Here is a 9,258-nt window from a genome sequence, read left to right on the forward strand (position 1 = left end):
TTTGGAACACATTGTGTGTATTCCCAGAAGTTCCCAACAACACTTGAAATCCGGGTAAAGATAGATCCTGCCTTCTCCGTCATCAGTTGCCCATGCAAATCCAATATTCAGACTTGATGGCGGTACATGCCTACATGGCCGAGTACCTTGCACTATTTTGTCCTCTCTCTTTTTTTTTTTTGTTTTTATTGAACTATTTTGTCCTGTAATATGCTTTAATTTGTTTACGAACAACGCAACCAATCTAAACGGACGAGTTGATGTGATCAAGAGATTCAATACTGGTTGTTGGATAGCCTGCAAGCAAAGATTATACCACATTAAAATGCATAAGAAAACACCACTGGGTAATGTACAAATAATTAACATGGAGGAAAGAGGATGTGGTCTGCTCACATGGGGAGCGTGCCACGAGGGAAAGGCCCGTCAGAAAGTTCCAAAAAGGCTGTATGCCTGCTGCTTCGCACATGAGGGCTGGGAGAAAAAAACAGAGCGAGCAGAACTAGGGCCAGTGAATACAATTAATATATAATGAGAAAAGAATTGGTACATGATGGCAAGAGGGAAGACCATTAAGAGGAATCTTGGCGTGGTCTCCTCGCTCTTCTACCCTTCTCTCTATAACTATATATCCTCTTGTTCCATTAACTATATATTATTTGGATATCTCCTTTTGGGACTTTTGACCGGTTCTTTTCCGAATACCGACAAAAATCTGGAAAAGGACACCACATTTGTAGGGGACCCGGCTCAAAGCCAGAAATTGAGCTGACCCTTTATAACTGCTTGGTGAGCATATCCCCTTCCTTCTTCTACTCCTCTCTCACTGTTACTGATCTGCTACCAAACCCAAGACTGAAATAAGAAACATTGGAACAGAAAAGATAACGCTAATTTGGTAGTGACGTCGCAAGTTACTTATATTTTTCATTTGCTTTAATATAATTTCCGAAATAACTATAATTATGGAAACTTTAGTCCACTGGAAGAAAAAGAGGCGTGTCAGGGATATCTCATGACCCTTGGTAGTAGTAATGCATTGCATGAGCAAATTTGCCTAACGTAACTATTTTTTATTTATAACTTTCTCTAAAAATATTTGAAGCATCAATTGAAAAAATTATTTACCAGGCTTGCATTTTATATCTATCCTAATTCCTCTTTCATTCCAAAGCCAAGTTTCCCCTGAAAATGCCTTAATTTGTTTGGGGTGGTGGATGTCAGTGCTGCTGGTTGACAACCTTCAAGGTTCCACAGTATCGTAGATATATTAGATATTCAAATAGTAAATTTTATTTACCAAAAACTAATTTTTACCTGATCACTATGTTATTGCTTGATAATCATTATTTATAATAAGGAAATATTATCAGTATCTGGCTCTTTTACCAGATTCAAATATTTCTTTTCTAGGTTTTATCTTCGAACAAAATTTAACTCTCTGCTTCATGTGCACTTGCACAATGATAAAACCAAATAATGCATTTTTGTTATCGTTATTGTTCAACAATTCTTATTTAAATGGACTAAAATTAAGTATTTCTGGATCCCTTTATTTCTTAGAACAAACCCTGTCAACGACCAGAATAGACAATGGCCATGCTTCGATTGAACATGGAAGTCAAACACTTGTACCGTTGGCATGACTTTTGCTAGGGCATGTACATGATGATGCTGTCATATCGTATGCTCCACAAAGGCTGTTTGGCGATACGGTCCATCCAGCAGTGCTCCTTTATCAAAGCCATGAGGACTGTTCTCGCCCAATATTTTCCACAAAAATGATTAAAAAAGCTTCAGGATAAACATGGAACAGTACTTATTTTTCTGAATGAGCGAAGTGCATGCTATGGGGAGGCTCAATTAGCTGCCTAGGATAAACAGCAAACAGCCTTTTCTTACCTTCGAACAACAACGTGTCAAGTCGTAGCCGGCTCTGATTCCCCACATTCGTACATTGGGTGGCACGGCTGATTCACATACGGGAACCAACTCTGGAAGGGCAAAACGGTCAGCGGCGGAGGCAGATGCGGCAGCATGAAGCGGGGATCGGGGTTGTCTAATCCGAGAAAGGATTCATCTTCCTTCGCGTGAATCCACCGTCGGATCAGATGTGCAGATCCAACGGTGATTCCTGCGAAGGAGGTGAATTCTTCTTTTGTTCGAAAGATACAATCCCGTTCGTGGATCAGGGTTGCCCGCGGGGCGGTGGTGCTTCACCAGCGCACGTGAGTTGCACGTTCTTTGAGGCCAGGCCAGGCAGCGCTTGGAATTTGCCATCATTGTGACAACAACGCACCCCTGGCCTCGCTTCCGTCCCTCGCTGGCTTACCCCGTATCCACCCTTCGCTGACTCACCCCATGTCCGCTCCCACGGTACACTGGTAATCCTATATATATATATATATATATATATATATATGAGACTTGGATTTGCATTCAAAAAAACCAAAATCTTGATCCAATACTCACTGCTCACCTGTGCCTACTTCTTCGTGCTACAGGTGAGTCTGGTAACCCTTCATAAAGTTCCTGGGATATTATTGAGTCCATGGCAACTAGAGATCTCATCAGAGAGCCTTCTAGCTCCCCTGTTATGGCCTTCTATATATATTGTTGAAAGCATTTTTTTTTCATTCTTTTTTTTTTTTTTGGTTGAAGCGAAGCATGGGCTTTGAGGAAAGCATTAGCCATGGTCCATAAGAAAGCAATTGGAAGTCATATACTGACTCTTACCTATTTCACAAACTTCGTGAGTCCATCCTTTCCAAACTCCGCACTCGAGATTGTTTACTGGGCCCTATCAAAACAAATACAAAGGGGATTTCTTACTGGGCTTGAGGATGTCGAGTTTATTCACATTTACTGAGCCAGTCAAGATAGCGAGTGGATTGCCGGCCATGCTTGCAAGAATGAACGCTTATATGGGCGCCAGGGGGTGGTTGTAGCTGATGAGTTTGGAGACATGTCAGCTCAAGATATTCTAGGCCACTGCTCATCAGTTTAGGCACTTTAGAGAAAACTAAAATAACCAGTGACATATTGAATTTTGTTCACTTATCAAATGAGGTCCCATATACTTAAAAATATATAGGAGTCCAAACTGATCTAGGATCTCTCTCACCTTGTTCACTCTCTATACTTTCTCTTGATAGGTTCGGCCGTACATAATTTCTAGTTGAGGTGTGGAGAGAGGGCACTTTAAAACAAGGTGTTAGCCTAAAAATGTGAGACAGCTGAACTTGGGTGGGCTTTGGGGCATGGTATGTCTGGGCTAGCTTCCAGCCGATCCCATGCACAACCCGGCAGGTTTTTCTACACGTAAATTGTGGCCCAAAACTCTTGGGCCAATTAAGGTGATTTTGGCCCATATACTTCTAGGCATCCAAAAACCAGGTGTGCAAGCCCTACTTCATCAACTTTCCAAACACGTTCTTTATCAGAAGTATTAATGGTAATTTTATCACATAAAGCATGCACCTCTGAGCCAATAATCAACCCACCAATGTATTGTGCTTTCGACCCGAGATTGTGAATCGAGGGTTATGGCAACCACCGTATACTCATAGAAAACTCTTTCGGTAAGCATGCAAGGCATCTTATCATGCTATTCTAAAACAATAGCGGAATAATTAGTCAATAATTTAAATCCAAAATATAACAATCTAAATTTTAATTTTAATATCTCAATAAATTCAACAATGTTTAATATACCTTACATCAAATTCAATAAAATTTTCAGTCTAAAATAAAAGTATGGAGATTCTATTTTTCATTACTCTCTCATTCATATCTTGTATCATCTTAATTCTTCAACATCTGTAAAAATAGTAAAATAGGAGGAAATGAACTAGACAGCCCAGTAAGCAATGATCACTTTCAACAGATTTCATCAGGCATTTAAGTAAATAATCATTTATAGGAAATAAGCATATAGAGTTCATCAATTTGAAATCAATTTCAATTATGCAATATAGTTCATGCCAAATTTATTTCTTTTTCAAAAATTCGAGTTTCTTTCGAGATTTCAATTTTTTTCATTCTTAAGTTTTTTTCATTAACCATGAGCTATGACCACATTTTTTCTGTGGCAGAATCATAACACCGCGTATCTTCTTGCAGTGAGTTGCGAATCATCTGACAGCAAAGTCCTTCAGAATCGCTGGTCTCTCTGGCGGTTTATCGCTGGTCTCTCTGGCGACATAAATCGTCAGGACAAATCAATTACCAACGTATATATCCCCATTGGCGGGGTCCTTTATATAGTCAAGTTATCAATTCATATTGTTTTTATATCAAAATTCTTCATAAATCATATTTCATATTCTAATTTCGATAAGAAAATATATAATCATGTAGTATCGAAATCAATCAATATAATGCATTATGAAATCAATATGTTCAATCATGCTTCATCATATTATTTTAAATAAGATATTTTCATAACAAAATATTATTCATCCAATTCATGCATCGTTTCTCAAATTATGTTAGAAAAAATATATTATAATTTACTAATAAATCTAGAAAAGGTGAAACATTACTTACCTCGAATGTATTCCAATAAATCCACATAATTCTATAAATTTTCTTTCAAAATTCTTCAGTTCATAAATCATATCACAATATCCGATTATCAGGTGTCAACGATACCTATACGAGATCAAATTTAATAATCAGAAAGAATACAAATATTATATTTCAACGGTTTAGATTGGATCTGATTATCTAATTTCATCTAATTAAAATCTAATTAAGACATAAACAATCCAAAGTTTGACTATCAGATCCAATCGGATTCGAAGTGATAGGATCGATATTTCTTCATTGATTTCATAAAATCAAATAAAGAGAGAAAATCAGAAGAGAGAGAATTCATGAGGTATAATTCAAATTGATCAGGTGACACAATCCAACATTACGATTGGTCCAATATCTCGATTGATGAAATCAACATGATCTAATCAAGTCATGGCTAGATCAGGATCATGGATGATCAAATCTAAAGATTCATGGTCTAATCAAGGTGCTAGCATACTATCTGACAATCACAAATCATGATATTTTCACTAGAATCATTCAAACTCATCATCACTCAAACTCATCAAAATAAAATTTTTTTTCTTGATAAATTTTAAAAAAATAAACTTCTAGAGAGATACAATTTTAGAGAGAGAAATTCATGAAAATGAATATATACTAATTAGATGATACGGTTCAACAAACTTGATTGATTAGATCAAGATAAATTAATCAAATCATGTTAAAATTATCACATGGATAATTCAATAGAATCATGGATGATAAAATCTAAAGATATTTGATCTAATCAAAGTGGATGTCAGTACGCTGCCGGACAATCATGGATCAAGATTCTTCATCAGATCAGAAATATTAAAAAAATTCTTCATTGATAAATCGATCAAGAGAAAGAAAATTTTAGAGAGAGAAAATTTTAGAGAGAGAAAATTCATCTTGGACTCTTCAGACGATATGATTCAATAAATTCAATCGATCAAATCAAATCATGTTAAAATTATTATGTAGATAATTCAATAAAATCTTGAAAAATAGAATCTAAAAATACTTGATCTGATCAAAGTAGGTGCCGGTGTACCATCCGACGATCACAGATAAAAAATTCATCACTAGGATCATTTAAATTCATCATCATTCTTCTCAAAATTCTAAAAAAATATTAAAAGAGAGAAATAATCTAAAGAGAGAAAATAGAGAGAGACTAGAGAAAAAGAAAAAGTAGAGAGAAGAAAAGAGAAAGAGAGAGAAAGCAAAGAGTCTATATTTTTTTTCTATTTTTCTTCTTCTTTTTCTTTTTTTTTCTTTTTTTTTCTTTTTCTTTTCCTTTCCTTCTTCTTCTTCTTTTTCTTTTCTTCTTCCCACGGCTTAACTTGGGCCAAAACAGGGGACCGTGTGGTCCCCTCCTTTGCTCGACCAATCAAAGGCTGCAGTCGGCATGGAGGTGGCCGGCGATAAGGGGACGACGATCCCATGGCTTGGAGGGACCAAATCGATGGTTGGTGGTGACCACCGACGTCGGAAAATCGAAGAAAAGAGGGCAAAAATAGAGATTTCTTCCGCAATAAAATTCGACGACTCCGATCGTCGGTGATCGTGCACACGGGCATGGAAAGAAAGGAGGAGAAGAGAGGAAGGGGAGGAGGCTCACCTTCAACGCCGGCAAGGCTTTCTAGCAAGAAAATTGAACGGGCACAGAGTCAGTCTTTCGCGATGATTTTTCGACGATTGTCGCTGATGAACTTCAAGATTTTCGGTGAGAGAGAGAGGAGGGATCCCCTCCTTAAATAGAGCCGGAGGGGGCCTCTTTTCGACTCCAGTTGGGAGTCGGTGAGAAGAGGAAGAAGACTCCCTTCTATTTTCCCTTCCTTTTTTTTTCGTTTGGGCTTTTTTTTTTGGGGCTGGGGTTTGTTACATAGGCCGGGCCATGACATTCTTCCCTTCTAAAAGAAATTTCATCCTCAAAATTTTTTTTGCTTGAGTCTTCATAGTTTCTTACTTGAATCTCATCCACAAATATTTTAATATTCTAATTCTTGATATAAATTCATTCTTAAATCATTTCATAAGAAAAAAATCAATACATCAAATATCGATCTGAAATGAAACTATTTATTTTCTTATTTATCAAGACCAACATCTCAAAAATTTTTAATATTTCAAGATTTCAAAATTATGATCTCATTTTCTATAAAAATAATGTTCAATATCTCATGACTCAAGTTAAAATCAAATCCATCTCTTGTAGATAGAAGAAAATCAATGTCTCTATTCTTGCATAAGAACTTCATTCATCATCATCATTTTATTTTTTAAAATATTAATCGCTCTTAATTAATCAACCCATCATAAGATAGGAAAACATACTTCTATGTATCATATGATGACATCCTAATCAATCAAAATTCAAAAAATATTTTTTCTTATTTATACTTTTAAAAGTTGAAGATTTATCATTTTAATCTCATTCTCGAACTTTTAATATTTTAATTTTTGATGCAACTTCATCATTAAATCATTTCATAAAGAAAAGATCAATATCACTAATATTGATTAGAATCAATATCGCTATTTTTGATTATCGAAATTAATCTCTCAATTCTAGATAAAGATATCAAATTTTTCACCAAAAATTCTTAACTACTCATGATTTAATCAATTTATCACAAGATCATAAATAAATTTTACTACATTCTCCATAGATAAACTTTTGAGTATGAAAATCTAAGATCAAAATCATTATTCGATAAACAATCTCAAATTTTTTTTAATAAATAAAAAATTATTTAATTATAAGATTAAAAAAAATATATCTCTAAATATTCTAAATCTGAAATCAAAAATTAAGGATCCACTCATCCTAGAATTAGGATACTAAATATTTTTATAGCATAGTAGGTGGAAGCACTACTTTTAAAAATCAAATTAAGGATATCCAAATTTTTTTAAAAAAAATATTATTCTTTCTAATATCAATAAATTTTTTTTTGTATCAAATCATATCATCTATCATAATTTTTTAACTCAAAGAGTCAATATTCTTAACCTACTCAAAATAATCCAGATCACCAAGCTTCCACTGTGTACTCTATTCTAGCAATCAAAATTTCTTAGATTCATCAAAAAATTTTGATCAAATTATTTTTTTATCTTATCAATAAAAAAGATCTAAAATTTTAAATTTTAATTGAAGTCAAAGATTAACTTTCGATTCTCATTTATACTTTTACTGGTATACAATAATCTTGATTAACCCTTGAGTCCAATACACATTCAAAACCATCATATAGGTCTACTATAATCAATATGAATCAAATCTTAATTCTCATATCAATTCAATTCGATAATTTCAAATCAAAATTCTTATAAATCAAATCAACGAGAAAATTTTTCGATGCTCCATTGAGTTTGGACATAATCAGAACATATATGAATTTCAAATTATTATCTTTTCTAAAATTTCTATCATCAGGATCTTCAATATCTATCAAGTATTCTTTCATAACAATCATATAAGCCTCAAAAAATCAAATCCCTACTTAATAGATTCAATCAGGGACCTCATTAACAAAAGTAAAGAAACTCTATTCCAAATTTTAAATTACAAATTCACATGGATCCCATAATCTCGAATAAATATAAATCGGATCTTTTATCTTAATCTAAAGATAGCAGTTTTTCATTAACAATCTCAACAACAATATCAAAAAATTATTTGATCAACTTAGATATGAAATCTTTAAATTAAAATTTCATACACATCATATAGTCTCCAAGAGACACAAATAAGATCTATTATTTAGATCCAAGGATGATGATTAAAGATTTCAATACAATGAATATCCTATAATCTCATAATCCATTTCATCAATAAGAAATAGATTTTTTTTGCAATACCTTCAAATATTCATTCATCCTAATATATCACTTTATATACGATCCACATATCAAATTCAATTTTAATAAATATTTCAATCAAACATCATAAAAGGCTCTCTTAGTCTATCCTAGAACATCATTTATTATCAAATCTTTATTTTATCAATAATAGTCAACTTCTCAACTAGAAATAATATCATAGTATTATTCTCACATCAAATTTTGAACTTACGATTCACTTGAATAACCAATGATCAAATTAATAACCACAATGCACAATAAAATTTTATGTCAATCCTTTTGTTATTACTTTCGATCAAAATCTAACTAATCTTATCATGATCCATAGATCATCCATCATATTTCAAACTCTATATGTCATAATCTCTTGTGATCCTTTCATTCATAATCTCAATATTTAATAAAAAATTATAAAGATTTCTTCCATTACAATCATCAAAGATCTACACCATAATGTCCCTAGTGTCTATCCACTAATACTCATTCTATGCATATCTTAGTTCATCCATTAATGCTCTGATACCACCTTAATTGTCACGTCTCTAACTCGAGATTGTGAATCGAGGGTCAAGGCAACCACCGCATACTCATAGGAAACTCTTCCCATAAGCATGTAAGACATCTTATCATGCTATCCTAAAACAACAGCGAAATAATTAGTCAATAATTTAAATCCAAAATATAATAATCTAAATTTTAATTTTAATATCTCAATAAATTCAACAATGTTCAATACACCTTACATCAAATTCAATAAGACTTTCAGTCTAAAATAAAAGTATGGAGATTCTGTTTCTCATTACTCTTCCATTCATATCTTGT

The sequence above is a fragment of the Elaeis guineensis genome, chromosome 7 (genome assembly GCF_000442705.2).
Source record: "Elaeis guineensis isolate ETL-2024a chromosome 7, EG11, whole genome shotgun sequence".
Classification (NCBI taxonomy): domain Eukaryota; kingdom Viridiplantae; phylum Streptophyta; class Magnoliopsida; order Arecales; family Arecaceae; genus Elaeis; species Elaeis guineensis.